Below are 15,984 nucleotides of genomic sequence, written 5' to 3'. Positions count from 1 at the left end.
AATTACATTAGGCTCTACTGCTAACCTTCCTTGTCCACTTAAGATGGATGCCAAACAGCAGGAATAAACAGGAGCAATTATGTAGATGGGGAAAAATACATTCTTTCCATTCAGCCTGATGAGAACAGGTGCAGTTAGATGGGTGTAGACTTGAGTAGAATTACCCTAAGTTATAAAGATGGTTTACATACTCTGGGAAGAAGGACCCACAGGTCAGTGGTAGAACCAGAGTGAATGTTTGGCATGCATATTATCAGTTCCTGGCATGTTCTATCAACAGGTCCTTAGGTTGCAGGGCCAGCATCTGTCTCTGCCCAAGACCTTGCTACCCGTCAGAGTAAGTTTCCCCCAGCATTTGAGGGAAGAGTTTTTATCTGATTTAAAATGGAAGGCATGCTTCATTCTACACTCAGAATATAGATTTAAGTATTTTCTCACTTGGCTTTCAGAATAATCGGCAGGCATCCATCTTGCAGTGGCAGGATAACTCATCTAATATTGCTTTCTGGTGTTCTTTGCTCTGACTAACATTGTCCAGTGGGTCAGGGCTCAGTTTTGGAGCCATTTTTTCTGGGCAATGGCGACCCTTCAGGGATTGTGCCTGTTAACTGTAGCACAGGCTGCAATGGGGGATTCCAGGGTGTCTTTTTCTTGCTCTCTCAGGATATCATGCCTACACATTGCCAGAGGGGAAAATCAGTGTGCTACCAAGAAAACAAACCAATCAATCAGAACAGATCAATCCAGAATTTTCACTTGATGTACCTTAAGTGGCGCAGCGGGGAGATGCTTGACTAACAAGCAGAAGGTTGCTGGTTTGAATCCCCGCTGGGACTATATCGGGCAGCAGCGATATAGGGAAGATGCTAAAAGGCATAATCTCATACTGCACGGGAGGAGGCAATGGTAAACCCCTCCTGTATTCTACCAAGGAAAACCACAGGGCTCTGTGGGTGCCAGGAGTCGAAATCGACTTGATGGCACACTTTACCTTACAAATGAGCAGGCTCAAACTATCATACTTTGGACACAGCTCCCTTGGAAGACTCAGCTCCTTTGAGAAGTCCATAATGCTGGGAAAAGTTGAAGGAAAGAGGAGAAGAAGAAGAAGATCAGTAGCAAGGTGGATGGACTTGATTACGACAGCAATGAATGCACCACTGAGAGACCTAAAAGGCCATGTTGGACAGATCATCCTGGAGAGAATCAAACTATGTGGTTGCTAAGAGTCGACACCGACATGATGTCACTTAATCAATCAATCAATCAATCAATCAATCAATCATGTGGAGGGGTGTAGAGCAGTGGATGTATCCAGCAGGATGGCTTAATTTTTGAGAGCCTCTCTTTTAGTCTGGGAATCACTGGAATATACAATACAATGTGAGCACTTTGGGGACAAGTGACCATCTTATTTATGTATTTAAAAAAAAATATTTTTCTGTGTAAACCACTTTAGTAACTTTGGTTGAAGAGTGGTATATAAACAGTAGTAGTGATACAATGTGTGTGGTTTTACTGCTGCTGGTACAAACTTCCTTAGACTATGCTGTGACTAACTGTGCTTAGGCTGTGACAAACTGCCTTAGGCTATGCTGTGACCACTATGCCTTGGTCTGAAGGCAGTACATTAGAACGCACCCAGCAGCTGAAATCCTGGCCAGCTAGCCTTTACATACCAGGTGGCTAAGTAATCTATCTGGTTGCATCCTTTTACCACTTAAAGATATGTGGTTGCGCTGTATCTGTTGGTGAAAGGAAATATTTTAAACCATATGAATGAAGCTGAGGCTTCTTCTTGTTTTTGCCTGAGAATAACTGTGGGGGCACCACTGCCCTAAATAGTCCAAATTGAAATGCACATCATGGACAATCTCTGCTTTAAGCCACATGTTTTCTCTTCTTCAGCTTTTCTCTGCTTCAGCAAACAATGCTTTTACACTTTGCTTTTCATTTCTGCATTGCAGAGTGTGGCGGAGAGATGGTTATTTATGTTTTGTCTACTGCACAAATATATTGGTCTATAAAGGTATCAAATGTTGAGAAATACCCAAGTCAAAAATGCCCTTCCAGATCTATATGAGGGTGTTCCACTATGCTCACATGTTTGGGGCCCTCCTTCCTACCGCAACGGTTTGTGCTCACCAAAGGCCACTCCAGAGGGTCATGGGGATAGGGTTGTGACTGGACGGAATAATGGTCCTGCCAGGAACGGCAGCACTTTATGTGCATGCATAGCCCTCTTTGGATCCCAGCCACAGATCTGACTATATCAATATATCTTCTTTGACATCACCTCTCTTGCCCCACCTTCCAGTCACATACTGAAACTGTTCACACGCGCAGGCTAAACCCGGCTAAGGAAGCCCAGCTGGGTTTTGCCTGCAAGTGTGTACCTCTGGGATCAGGCCTTGGTGGTAAACCCACATTCGGAGCCACCCTCTTAAAAGAGGTTAGGAGAGCAAGAGCTCTCCTAACCCTGTTTGACTGATCGCCTGTCAGCCCCAACTGGAGCCGGCAGACTACAGGGCTCCTGGCTATCTTTGGGGTGGGGAGGGGGATTATCTGGCCAACAATAACAGGATCATCTGCGAGGGAGATAAGCTTTTCAAGGCTTCCTCCCCTCACCCCTTCAATCCCTTCTCATCGATCGCGAGAAAGGGCTCATTTTGTACATCGAAAAGAGAGAGGCAGTTGGCCAGCTACTCTGTTGTGCTTGGCAGGGGAGGAACTTACATTGGTATAGCTTCCCAGGAATCCATCCTGGCTTCAGCTGCTAGTCTCCTGCTACTTGGGAGACTATTAATGCATTACTGGGGGCCTGGTGGATTTTGTGCTACTGCATTTGTCAACTTGGTACATTTGGTGCAAACTATTGACTTAGGGGCGGCCTCTCTTCCAAATTGCTGCCAGTCCCCTCTTTCTGGCCAGAACCGCCCTGAGCTATTTTGGAGGGGTGGTATAGAAATCGAATAAATAAATATAATAAAATAAAATTAAAAAATGTGGCCATGCTAGGCCAGTGGCACTTGTGGCCCACCTCTTCCTATTTCCAGGCTGGCTACTGAGACCTCAGAGCTGCTGCTTGGTGTCCCATGGAGAGCTAATAATAATAATAATAATAATAATAATAAATAATTAATTTATAGCTGCTTTTTGTAACTGGCTGATGGTGATTTCCACAGGGGCCACAGAAATCACCATCAGCCAGTTAAAAAAAGCAGCTTTACTGGGAACAGCCTATATTCTGCAACGATATCTATAACAACAGCAACAATATTGACAATAAAATTCAGCCATCCCAGGTTCTTGAGAAGGACTCGATGTCTGGATAAAACAAACCAGTCAATAACACCTGTCTGACTGTGTAAACAAGAAATAATAATAATAATAATAAATATTATTATTATTAATAATAATAATAATAATAATAATAATAATAATAATAATTTGATTTCTATACCTCCCTTCCAAAAATGGCTCAGGGCGGTTTACACAGAGAAATAATAACTAAATAAGATGGCTTCCTGTCCCCAAAGGGCTCACATTCTAAAAAAACACACAAGATAGACACCAGCAACAGTCACTGGAGCTACTGTGTTGGGGGTGGATAGGGCCAGTTACTCTCCCCCTGCTAAATAAAGAGAATCACCATTGTAAAAGGTGCCTCTTTGCAGGTGCCTAGTTATTAGGGCAAAATGCCATGAGGCTCATTGTTGTTGTTACAACAGGTTAATATGGATGACCTCTCTGGAATCTATCATAGTGGTGTAGTGGTTCAAAGAAGAGGGTTTCCCCTCTGACCTATCCACACCTACTAGAGCAATGGTGAGTATCCCTTCACCTCTTCCCCCCCTTCTGCCTTCTTTCACCCTCTTTCTCTTTCTTTCTCTCCTTTCTTCCCTCTTCATCCCCCCAACCCGTGCTGTGGGTGGGGGGAGGGCTGGGCTCGGGGGCTGGGCTCGGGGAGGGAACTGGGAAAGGCATTGTAAAATACAAAATGTCAAAAAACGTAGAAGAAGAAGAAGAAGAAGAAGAAGAAGAGGGCTTCTGCTCAGGTCCTGAAAGGTCTGCAGTTTGTATCCACCATGATTGATAACCCTCAGAACTGTGCCCCTGTTCTAAAGAGCTGCAAAATCAAAAGAATATATGTTTACATGGGAAAAATATTCAATGCATCTTGAGGGATTTCAAGTTATAAACAAATTATTTTCTTCTCGAAATAGCACATAATATTTCTTGGACCGGAATTTCCAGCAGCAGTAAAGCAAGCACACAACTCTGTGTAAAATATTGAGCAAAGTAGAGTGTTGTTACATTTTTCATTTAGATTACTCCTGCATGCTAATATTCCTGTAGTTCCACCTAAAGATTTTAATATACTTGATTGATTAGACATACTTAGGAAATGTTAAAAGCCTCGTGCTGCTGCATATGCTGATCATTTTTAAATTGCCGCGCATATCTGAGAAATTGTTAATTGATCTCCTTCAGGGCCTCTTCCATTAGGAACGTAAAGGTTCTGTGAGCTGATGCTGTTTTGCCCCAAGAAAGCTTTCCTTCTGATTGATGGAATCAAAGGAAATGCTCTTTTTATGTGCTGGAACTTTTGACTTAAAACTCTTACGAAACATACAAACTTGACTACTTCTGCAGCCATATATGTGAAAGATGGTGGCAGAATAATAGCATTCCTCCCTTTTCACTATAGCTGCATTGTTAGGCTGGATGGGAGTGCTGCAAACATCTGTGATGTTGATATGGCTAGCCCAGATGAAGGGATGGTAGTTGCTGCATTTGCTGTAAGATATATATGCAAAAATACATTTTGTTAAAGGATGGTTATTACTGGTCAGAATATGCCTCCTAGGCAGGCATCCCATCACTGACCTTGGTCCTTTTCAAACATAAAACCTACCACCAAGCGAATTAGGCCAAGCTTTCGTAGATCAGGAAAACAGAGAAGGCCTCCATACCACCAGTGCAATAGACCTATCAGGGTCATTGTTGACTTCAGACATAATGCCTATTAACATGTTAATTAAAATGCAAACAGGGGAGTGGTAGGAGAGAACACTCAAGGTCTTTCCCTATGAAGCTCTCTGAACTAGATAAAAGCTATTAACTGTGGAGGAAGGTGGATCAGACAAAGGAGATGAGACACTAATTGGTATGCACCTATCGGCTATATAGGCTATTGGGGATATATGAATGTGTGTGTGTGTTTTAATTAAAATCTTGCGAGAAAAGGAGAGTCTTGAGGGCCTTCCTGAAAACAAACAGAGAAGGAGATGCTCTTATTTCAGCAGAGAGCATATTCCAAAGCCCCAGGGCAGCCACAGAGAAAGCCCAGTCCTGAGTCGCCACCAAACAAGTCGGTGGCAAACATAACCAGACCTCTCAGACGATCGTAAGGCAGCAGGGTTCATGACAAAGGAGGCACTCTCTTAAATAGCCTGGAACCAAGCCATTAAGGGCTTTATAGGTAATAACCAGCACTTTGTATTTAACCCAGAAACCAGGGGTGTAGCTAGGATAGAGGGAGCCCGTGTTCATCCCTCTCTCTGGCAGCCTCCCAGAGTGAGGGAGATAATGAAGAAAATAGGCAGGGATGGAGCTGGAGGGCCCTCAGGAGCTGGGGGCCCGTGTTCTTTGAACCCTTTCGCTCAATTATAGCTACGCCCCTGCCAGAAACGTATTAGCAGCCAGCGCAGTTCTTTCAAAACTGGTGTTATATGGTCCCTTCATGTTGTCCCAGAGACCAATCTGGCTGCCACATTCTGTAACAATTGTCGTTTCCAGACAAAGGCAGCACCACATAGAGCATATTACAGTAGTCAAGCCTGGAGGTTACCAACATATGTTTTAAGGTAATTTACCTCTAGAAATGGACATAGCTGATGTATCAGTCAAAGCTGATAAAAAACACTCCTGGCCACTGCCTTAACCTGAGAAACCAGGGAGAGCTTTGGGTCCAGGAGCACTCCCAAGCTACGCACCTGATCTTTCAGGTGGAGTGTAACCCCATCCAGAACAGGCAGATCTAAACCATCTCTTGGGTTCCGACCCCCCACAGTCAGTACCTCCGTCTTATTTGGTTTCAGCCTCAGTTTGTTATCCCTCATCCAGCCCATGACTGCCTCCAGGCAGGCATTTAGGGAAGTTATGCCATTTCCTGATGACATTGATATGGAGAAATAGATCTGGGTGTCATCAGCATATTGAGAACACCCCACACCAAACCTCCTGATGATCTCTCCCAGCGGTTTCATGTAGATGTTAGAGCATTGGAGACAGTATGGAGCCTTGTGGAACTCCACACTTAAGTTCTCGCTTTGCAGAACAAATCCTGTCCATATAGGCAATATATGCACTTATCAGCTATGTGGTATGTACCTATTGGCTACAGTATATAGGCTCATGGGCCTTCCTGTTCCCCAGATTGTCTTTTGTTCTGCTAAAATGGTATCAATCAGGTCAAGCAGGCCTGATATTAATACTTGTAATAGAGAGAGGCTCAGGTTACACAAAAGTCATGAATCTTTTTGCCAACACAGGGAATGATGATATGGTAACCACCAAAGCTAAGAAAAACCTCTCGGTAAATGGATCCAGCAACAAATGTCTTCTGGTACTGGAGCTGTACATTCTCCTAGATGTAACGGGTTGTACTGGAGGCCAGTTGGTGCCAGATTATCAAACTAACCCTAATCCTAACTCCTGTGGGGATCCACAATTGCTATCATCCTAATAATCAGATCATGGCCCAAGGATCATAACTTAGGGCCAACTGAAATTGCCAGATTGCCCTCTGTGGCTATCACAGTATGTGGAACTTCCATTAAGTTTGGAAACTTCCGTTGGTCCAAAATGCAGCAGCCAAGTTAGTATCTGGTGTTAACTGCAAGGAGCACATAGAACCTGCTCCACTGATTGCTGACTTATTCTAGGCTAAACTCAAAGTACTCACACTTACCTTTAAAGCCCTTTATGATCTGGGCCCAGGATACTTGAGGGACTGCCTTCTTCCATATGTACCCTTCACTTGTGAAAATCTGCGGACAACAACTTCTTGGCAGTTCCACCATCAGGAAAGTTCTGAATATAATCCAGAAAATAAATAAAAAATTTGTGTGTGTGTGTGTATTTAAAATTTTAACCTTTGAAGGATGTACTGGATGACAGTGATTTAATGACTTTTGAATAGTGATAGGAACACTTATTTAAGGTATGTAATCTTAGGCTGAAAGTAGTTAGAGATGAATTTTGTATGAGTGGTGTTTCAAAAAATAAACGATTATGAATTTTTAGAAAATCTTAGCCATAAAACCTTTTAACTAAAGAGAATGGTCCTGAAAGCTCACAGAAGATATTTCTGGAGATCTCCCCCACAACCATTTCCACCATATTGAGCGATAGACATCTCCAGGATTGTTTTCAACAGTTACCTGGAGATAGATGCTGATTCTTGGAGACTCCAAGCTGGTCCTGGAGGGCTGGCAACCCTATGGCTACCACTGAATAGTTATCAATGGTAGCTCTCAGTCTTTGGAATCAGTTGCCAAGGTCAGTGGGACAAATCCAGGAGTTTGTCCCTTTCTAAAATGAGCTTTCAGGACCATTTTTTTTTTAGTTAAAAGGTTTTATGGCTAAGATTTTCTAAAAATTCATAATAGTTTATTTTTTGAAATGCCACTCATACAAAATTCATCTCTAACTACTTTCAGCCTAAGATTACATACCTTAAGTAAGTGTTCCTATCACTATTCAAAGGTCATTAAATCACTGTCATCCAGTACATCCTTCAAAGGTTAAAATTTTAAACACACACACACACACACACACTTTTTATTTATTTATTTTCTGGATTATATTCAGAACTTTCCTGTCTTCCACTCTCAAACAGATTTTGCTTATTCCAATGTGCTATAATGTTAGCAGGCAGTCTCCCCCTCCAGCTCCCCAATGGGAAACTTTAAGAACACAATAGAAAAATAGCATAGACAGGCAAACGGTGCCATAGAGAAATTGGCCTCTGTTTGGATCAAGCAGCAGCATTGTGCAGAAACTGAAATGGTGCAAATGCTGCCTAGGAAGGGTGGACCCCGCCCCCGCCTCCTTTGAGGTTCGTGCACATCCCTATAGGGGCAGGTTTAGTCACTACCCTAGTGGTGACTATGAGTGCAAGTTTTTACTTTTTCAAATATGGCTCCTGATAGCCCACTTTTCAACAACTGTTTTCAAAGCAGATTGCAATCAAAAGAAAAATAAAATATCAATAAATTACAGCAATAATAAAACATTAAATAGATATATTTAAAAACAAAAATAGTTGGCGGAAAATTATCCTAGCCATAATTGTTACCACACATGCTCAGACATCATAGCAGACTTCTGCTACAGTTGTAGAGAGGAGAAAAACACCAAGATCATATCAATTCAAGGTGGATAGTTGAATATTTAACAATAATCGCAGACATCTCCTTGTCATACCTGAGAAAGAACAATTTTCCAGTGTGGAAACAGTACCTGCAACCCTAAGTTCCTCTACAGAGATTGTGTTGGGGCCACTCACTCAAAATGACAGTGATAATAGTACTCTGCTCACTACTCATTCTGGCTGAATTAACCAGAAACCCTTGAAATTACAAGATGAATAATGGACCTAGAAATTGCCAAATGTTTAGATATGCTGTTAAAATACATACATACATACATACATACATACATACATACATATGTTGGAAATTCTCTGTGGTGAAAGAGTCCCTTTCTCATTATAGCAGTGTGCACAGAGGCACAACACAGCGGATTAGTTAAGCATGCGTGTGTGCTGAGAGTAAAGTAACTTGGAGCCAATTCATAGATTCAAATCAATATAAAAGGCATTTATTAAGGAACTCCATTCTAGATAGGAAAGTGAGGATTTAGGATCTCTACTCTATCTATCTAGCTGGATGCAGATGGATTCTGCATCCTCTCTGCACATATGGTGCAGGGAGAGAGACTTGCCATGTTGCAAGGTAGGCGGGCAGGTAGGAAGAGAGAGAAGGAGGAAGGAAGTTGAATCCCCTAAGATTAGCAATCTACATTTCAAAGGGATAGCATCAGAGCAGTGGAGAAGGGATGACAAATGTCTTGACCCTCTAGCCCTCTGACTTACTAGTCTGTCCTCCACTGTCTGAGGCAAAGAGACAGCGCAAAGTCCTTTAACTTCCAACAACATACACTCAAGAGAGTGATGCAAGGATTCTGGTTTCCAAGAGTGTCCAGGGTAGTCTACAACAATCCCATTCAAAGTGCGCTCAGGACTGGTGAATTCAACTGAGTAGTGATTCTGGATCCAACTTAAGTCCAGTATTCCAACTTAAGGCTTGGAAGCCTAGTGATACAGCTTTAAAAGTGGGGAAAGATATTAGTACACCATTGGTACTTAGCTGGGCAGGGTTCTGAGGCAGTAGTGAGCAGGGTGGACCACCCAATTCCCATGGTGGGAGCCACAACAGCAATGTTTCAGGAAGAATAATGACAACAAAACCCACACACACATGTGTCTGGGGGAGACAGGATGTTGTATAAGGTGTGTGCTCTGTAAAGTCCCAAAGGCAAGAAAACTTCAATTACAAAAATGAACAAAGGGACTGGCCCTGAGAAAGATGTGAATGTGGCTATTCAGAGGAAGCACAGTTATGTCAAATCTGCATAACTGACTTTAGACCTGATTTTGATTGCATTCTGGAGTGTTTTTTCAGGTAAAAGGCTCTTGCAGCCTCATATGCTTAACATCCCTCTTGTTGTGTCAGGAACTCATGTTCAGTCTAGAATACACATGATTCAAAGGAGGCCTCAGAGTATGGGATAAGGGGCTGGTTTTGCCCTCTTCCATTGTATTCCAGATTGCAGCCTGTTAATGTTGCTTCATAGAATTCAGTGAGAACCAGTTTCATGATATATTATCCACACAAACTCTGTTTGTTTCTTCTTCCCCTTTCAATGTATTGACTTTTAAAATATGCATTTTTCATTCAGTAATACTTTGATGTTAAAGATTATTGGGCTGTGCCTTGAGGCATTTTGTGATGTGTTCATATTGCATCTATTTCACTGTGGGTTGATTAAGGGCCCTTGTTATTCATACGGGTTCCATTCTCGCCTATAACTCTGAGTACGGGAACTGAATAAAGGAATAAATACGGGGATCTAGGGGTTAGGTTCCCACACACACACATACACATAAAGCCAAACAGGGGCGTAGCAAGGTTGGAGTGGGCCCAGAGACAAGATTTTAAAATCCCCCCCCCAAGTCCAGGGCCTCCGCACACCCCAGGCCCCCAAGGATTTAAGTCTGATATTCCAAAATAAGTATGCTGCCTGCAAATACATTTCACTGAATACACACACACACGTGACAATATATAGTGATATACATTGAGTACTATACATTTGTATTACTTTTAATGCCTAGAACACACTAGAAAGATGAATTATTAAAATAGGCCCCTCGCTGCAGATTAGCAAAGGAGACTTTCAACCATGCAGGGTGAGCCTATGTTTGTTTTCTCAGAATTCTGAACAAATTCAGTCAAGTTTGATTCCAGGAGGTTTTTCACAGGAGGCTTTTAAAGCCCTTTAAGACACATCTCCTCTGGAATAGAGGTGCTGCATTCACATGTTGGCCAGATTTACCCTGAAGTCCCTGCAAGTTATTGGGGAGCAGTTCACACACAAGAAGAATAAAATAAAAGCACCACACATGCTTCACAGTTCTCACTCAGACCTTCTGGGTTGCAAAACAACTTGAACATAAGTGCATTTATAAATGAATGAATGAATGAATAAAATTAATAAAATACTGTTCCAGAAGTTTTTGCAATTTTCTGCCATGAAACAAGCCACTTATAGGACTTTTTAGATAGTTTTTTTTTTAAGTCAGCAAATTTTCCAAGCTGTTTCAAAATAAATATTCAGAGACTTCTCAGTCCCTCCCCCACCATATCAAAGCCCTATGGCAAGCAGATGCCTATATATCGGGGGGGGGGGGAAGGTAACCACAAAAAGGAGTTCACACTCTACCTGGCAAATGCTGGTCTGGGTTGAGCAGTGCAGCAAGGGGTCTTCTGCTGCAGAGAACACTCTGGCTGCCTCCTCCTTCCTGGCTGGCTTGGGCCCTACTCGAGTTCAGGCTTCACTGCGGCCTACACGGAGGCCTCCGTGGAAGCCCCGCCCACCCGCCGATCAGCTGAGAGGCGGGAGAAAAGGAGCTCTTTCCAGCTTGTCTGCTGCCTCGATTGCCGGCCAGGAGAACAAGCAGGAGAGACGGCGAAGAGGGCAAGTGGCTGAGAGGCTATGGGGCTGGGCAGGGGGCAATGGGGAGTCACATGAGGTGCCCCTGGGGTGCCCCTCCAGGCAGTGGGGCCCCCAGACAACTGTCTCCCCTTGCCCTATCATTGTTACGCGCCTGAAGCCAAAGAAGTGGGAAGCAAGGAGAAATAAGAATAGAAATGAACAGTACCTTGCTCTCCAAGGCTTCAGGGCTCTGGAAATACCCCCAGCCCCCACCTCCAATTAGCCAATATCTTGGCAAATATTCACCAAAAATATGTTTTTGTAGAACAGAAAGAGCCTCAAAATGGCTCTATGTTTTAAAATGGCAGCTGGAAGTGACACCAGAAGTCGTTTCCACCTATTTTTGTACTGTGGGTAAACAAACCGGGTCTCTAATACCCATCCATGGACACACGAAACTGTGGGTGCTGGGACCACAGGTGACAAGGGCCACCTGTAATGCACTGAAGACTGGGAAGCCACAGAGAGCTTGACTATACCATTAGTCCACATTGGGCCAGTGATTTGGTCCACAGTTAACCTGAATAGTCTATTCTATAAAATATTTTTCTATCTATGCAACCATGAGGTCTAGAAACTTAACTTGGGATTCTTATTAATCCCAGCAGGATATGGCATGAGATGTCATACTGAGTCATGGAAGACACACAGTACTGCTTTCTTTATGAAGTTCTGCAAACAACGTTTGAAATCCTGATTTGCATAAATAAATAAGATGGATCCCTGTCCCCAAAGGGCTCACAATCTAAAAAGAAACATAAGATAGACACCAGCAACAGTCACTGGAGGGTGCTGTGCTGGGGGTGGATAAGGCCAGTTACTCTCCCCCTGCCAAATAAAGAGAATCACCACGTTAAAAGGTGCCTCTTTGCCCAGTTATCAGGGGTAAAGTTAGAGTTGCTTCATTACACTTAACAAACCCAGATTTTCTGCCATGGATAAACCCATCAGGGAGCTGCAGTCAATCCCAGCTCCCCTGATAAGTGTACTTTATATGAGTTTTCAAACACTGGTTTGTCACATTCCCACTTTATATGTTTAGATGTATACAAGGAAACAAACAAACGTGTGAAGAAACCTGACAGCCCATCTTCCATTTTAATGGTTTGTTTCCCAACCCCAGCTTTTCTGTTGCATTTTTGTTTATCTGCATTTTATCAAAGGGAGAAACCCACACTGCTCCTAGCCTTCTAGTGATTGTTAGAAATAAGCTACTATCCCCTGAACCTTGGCGTTCTGCAAGGCTTCTGAAAAGCAGCACTGCATTCTTCACAACTAATTGGAAGTATGTTACTTGTTGGCATGCTTCAGACAGTGCTGAAATAAGAAATGATCCATAAGGATATGGCAGTCCACGTATATATGCAATCAACCTAGAAAGCTAAAAACAAAAGGAGAAATACTTGAAGAGGAATAGGAGCTCATCACCAATAAAACTTGTAGGAAGAGAAGGGAAGAAAGGAATTTCAAAATAAGTGGAAGTTGCTAGGCAGAGACATTTTTAACAGGCAAAGATGAGAACTGCGATAGGACTTTGGGGAGCAATGAAGTTCAAATTGTGAGTGCAATTTGACCACATTGTGTACCCAGTGAAAATACCCCCCCAAACTCTTCAGTTTGAGCTACCATGAATTGTCCCCTTTGCTAAGCGGGGTCTGCCCTGGTTTGCATTTGACTGGGAGGCTACATGTGAGCACTGTAAGATATTTCCCTTAGGGGATGGGGCCGCTCTGGGAAGAGCATCTGCATGCAGAAGATCCCAAGTTCCCTCCCTGGCATCTCTAAGGCAGGGCTGAGACTCCTGCTTGCAACCTTGGAGAAGCTGCTGCCAGTCTGCGTAGACAATACTGAGCTAGATGGACCAATGGTCTGACTCAGCAAAAGGCAGCTTCCCATGCCTTCTGAGAGACACAGAGCATAATCAAATGGTAAAGCTTTTCATGTACTCTTATCTCAGCCTGTATGGCTCCTTTGAATACTCAGCCTCCACTTAAAATACACTCACTAAGAAATAATGCATCTCGAAGAATGGTTCAGCCTAGCCGCAGAGAGGGGTGATTGTAATGATGGGTCATTCAAACATGCAAACTTCATCTGGTAGCCTGAAGTGATACAGTACAGGAAACCTGCTTCCACTTGCTTCTACTGTTCCATTGATAGCAATGAGACAGTTGTGACTAACTTGCGCTATTGGTTTCAGACTGTGGGTTAGTCATAAGTAACTTTAGATGGATCAGGGCCATGGTCTGCCAGGCACAGTAGTGCAATCTGATGTAGGATTTATGGCAGAGGAAGATGTGGAGAAGCTCTCCACAGGACTTCAGTATGACCCTCTCTTGTGCCACTGTGCTTTCTCTGCACCAGTGTAGAGAGGGACTGTAGCTCAGTTGCAGAGCATCTGCAGAAAATCCCGGATTCAATGTCTGATATCTCCAGGTAGGACTGGGAAAGATCCCTGCCTGAAACCCTGGAGAGTTGCTGCCAGGCAGTGTAGACAATACTGAGTTAGATGGATCAGTGATCTGACTCAAAATCAGGTAACTTGATATGTGCATATGCAGCAAGCTACTTATATTAAACTTAGCTTGATGTGAATGCTTTAGTGCAGTTATTTTCAAACCTTTTATCATCATGGAAACCTTTCCACAGTAGCTTGTTTGTCAGTTCTTCTGCTCATTGACAGAGGATTCTTTGGTACCTCTAGGGTGAACACACCAGTTCATGCAGGGCACCCACCTGTAGAGATGTGCAAAATGTTTTGAGCTCAAAACATGCCATTTTGAGTGTTCCAAGCTCAAAACAAAACACCCTTAAAGTAAAGGGCCTGTTCTGAGCTCAGAACAGAACGACCCCGTTTCAAGTCAAAACGTTTCAAGTGTTTCGAGAACCATTTTGGAGGGCTGTTTTTCTAGGGAGAGGTTGTCTGCTGTTTGGGGTTGGTGGATAGATCAGGCCTCCTCTCCAGACTCAGTGTGTCGGCCTGCCTCGGGGGACTGGTCTACCCATGCACGAGGTGGATAGACCAGGCCTTTGCCCTGGACTTAGCGTGTAGGAAGACTAGTCCTCTGAGGAAGGCTGATGTACCTGGGATGGAAGCCTGGTCTACCCACCTCATGCAGTGGGTAGACCAGTCCTCTGAGGTGCGCCAACATGCCAAGTTGTGGGGGAGGCCTGGTCTACCCTCCTCATTCATAGACCAGTCCTCTGAGGTATGCCAAAGTGGTAAGTTCAAAGCAGAGGTCTGTTCTACCCACTGAACCCAATCGGTAGACCAGCTGTCCCTGGAAAAACAACCTTCCACAATGGTGCTCAAAACACTCAAAACATTTCAAGTTTGTTTTGTTGAAACTGCTGGCTCGGCCACTGTTTTGATGAAAATAACTCAAATTTTTTCAAGTGATTTGAGCATCATTTTGGAAGGTTGTTTTTCTAGGGACAGCTGCTTGACAACATGTTTTGAACATTTTGTTTTGAGCTCATGCAACGCAATATCCATTTTGTGCACATCCCTACCCACCAGGTTTCTTGGGTCTCACCACTGCCCCTTAACAACATATGACATTCAAACACTCATCTCCTGTGGTTGCACATTGGAGGAGAAGATCAGTAACAGTGGGGTTAAGCTGTTTTTCAGGGAACTTTGTTTACAGTTTTAATTTTCTCACTGAGGAGCCCCAATAAGCTTCCAGAAAACCCCAGAGTTTTTCAGGCCACAGTTTTAAAGCTACTATTCTTATGCTTTGGACTGGAGCATGCCTGGGGAAGGAGTATGGGTTGGCATAGTGGAGGTCAGAATGATTAGACTGAAACTCTGTGAAGGACATTTCCATATCCTTTCTGCAAACAGCAAGAAATATATTGTGGCGTGTGTGCGCACCCACCCCCCATTAATGATGCCTTGACAGATCTAATTCCATTATTTTACACCAAAAGCAAATTCTCATATATATGAGTCTTCATCCACCTTTCTTTTACTTGCCTATGAGTTAAAAAGAGAATTTCCTCTGACAATGCAAACATGAACAATGGGAGGCCCATAAATCTTTTAGCAGCAGTGGGGCTTTGTATACCTTAAGTACCATAAGATTAAAAATGTGGTTTTATCACAGTGTGATACTGATGTCAATAACTAGTCCTGCATGAGGATCTAAAGCTTCAAGAATTCTGTAACTGAAAGTTGTCTAGTTCTTCATGGACTAACATAACAATGGAGGATCACAAAATATCTGCAGGTATTTCATCTGAGAGAGAAAGTTTGAATAGGGCAGCAAGTGGCCTTTGTATTATCATTTAGAATCCTCCCCCCCATCTTCTCAACAACAATTATTACCCCACTTTATGTGGAGCAGTGAGGAAGAGTGAGCTCCTTAGGACAGTTAAGGTCCTGCTGATGTTGTCTGGGGTGGTATTGTTGCTCTAATGCCACTATGGAGAAGATCTACAACTTCCATTTGCATGATCAGGGTAGATTGTACTTCATCAGGGAATGTATAGCCAGCAAGGCATGGAACTAAGGATGTGTGAACCGGTTCGTTTCTGAACCTGTTTGAAGTAGAACCTGTTTGGTTCGATATTGGACTGACACCGCCCCCCGCCCCCAGCCTGTTCAGGGGGTTCTAAGTAAATAACAATAATTTT

At 43.3% G+C, this 15,984-nt stretch overlaps 1 long non-coding RNA gene across 1 annotated transcript in view; it reads right to left on the bottom strand.

Annotated features, from left to right (window-relative positions):
- LOC128324005 (uncharacterized) overlaps positions 1-11,163 on the bottom strand; it is a 69,968-nt gene extending 58,805 nt beyond the window's left edge. The window contains exon 1 of the long non-coding RNA XR_008306566.1: positions 11,074-11,163. This is a non-coding gene — a long non-coding RNA (uncharacterized LOC128324005). The remainder of the gene's footprint in view (positions 1-11,073) is intronic.
- Positions 11,164-15,984: the final 4,821 nt, after the last annotated feature.

Source organism: Hemicordylus capensis, chromosome 4 (genome assembly GCF_027244095.1).
Source record: "Hemicordylus capensis ecotype Gifberg chromosome 4, rHemCap1.1.pri, whole genome shotgun sequence".
NCBI lineage: Eukaryota > Metazoa > Chordata > Lepidosauria > Squamata > Cordylidae > Hemicordylus > Hemicordylus capensis.
The sequence above is the reverse complement of the archived record's forward strand: the minus strand, read 5'-3'. Positions and strand labels throughout refer to the sequence as shown.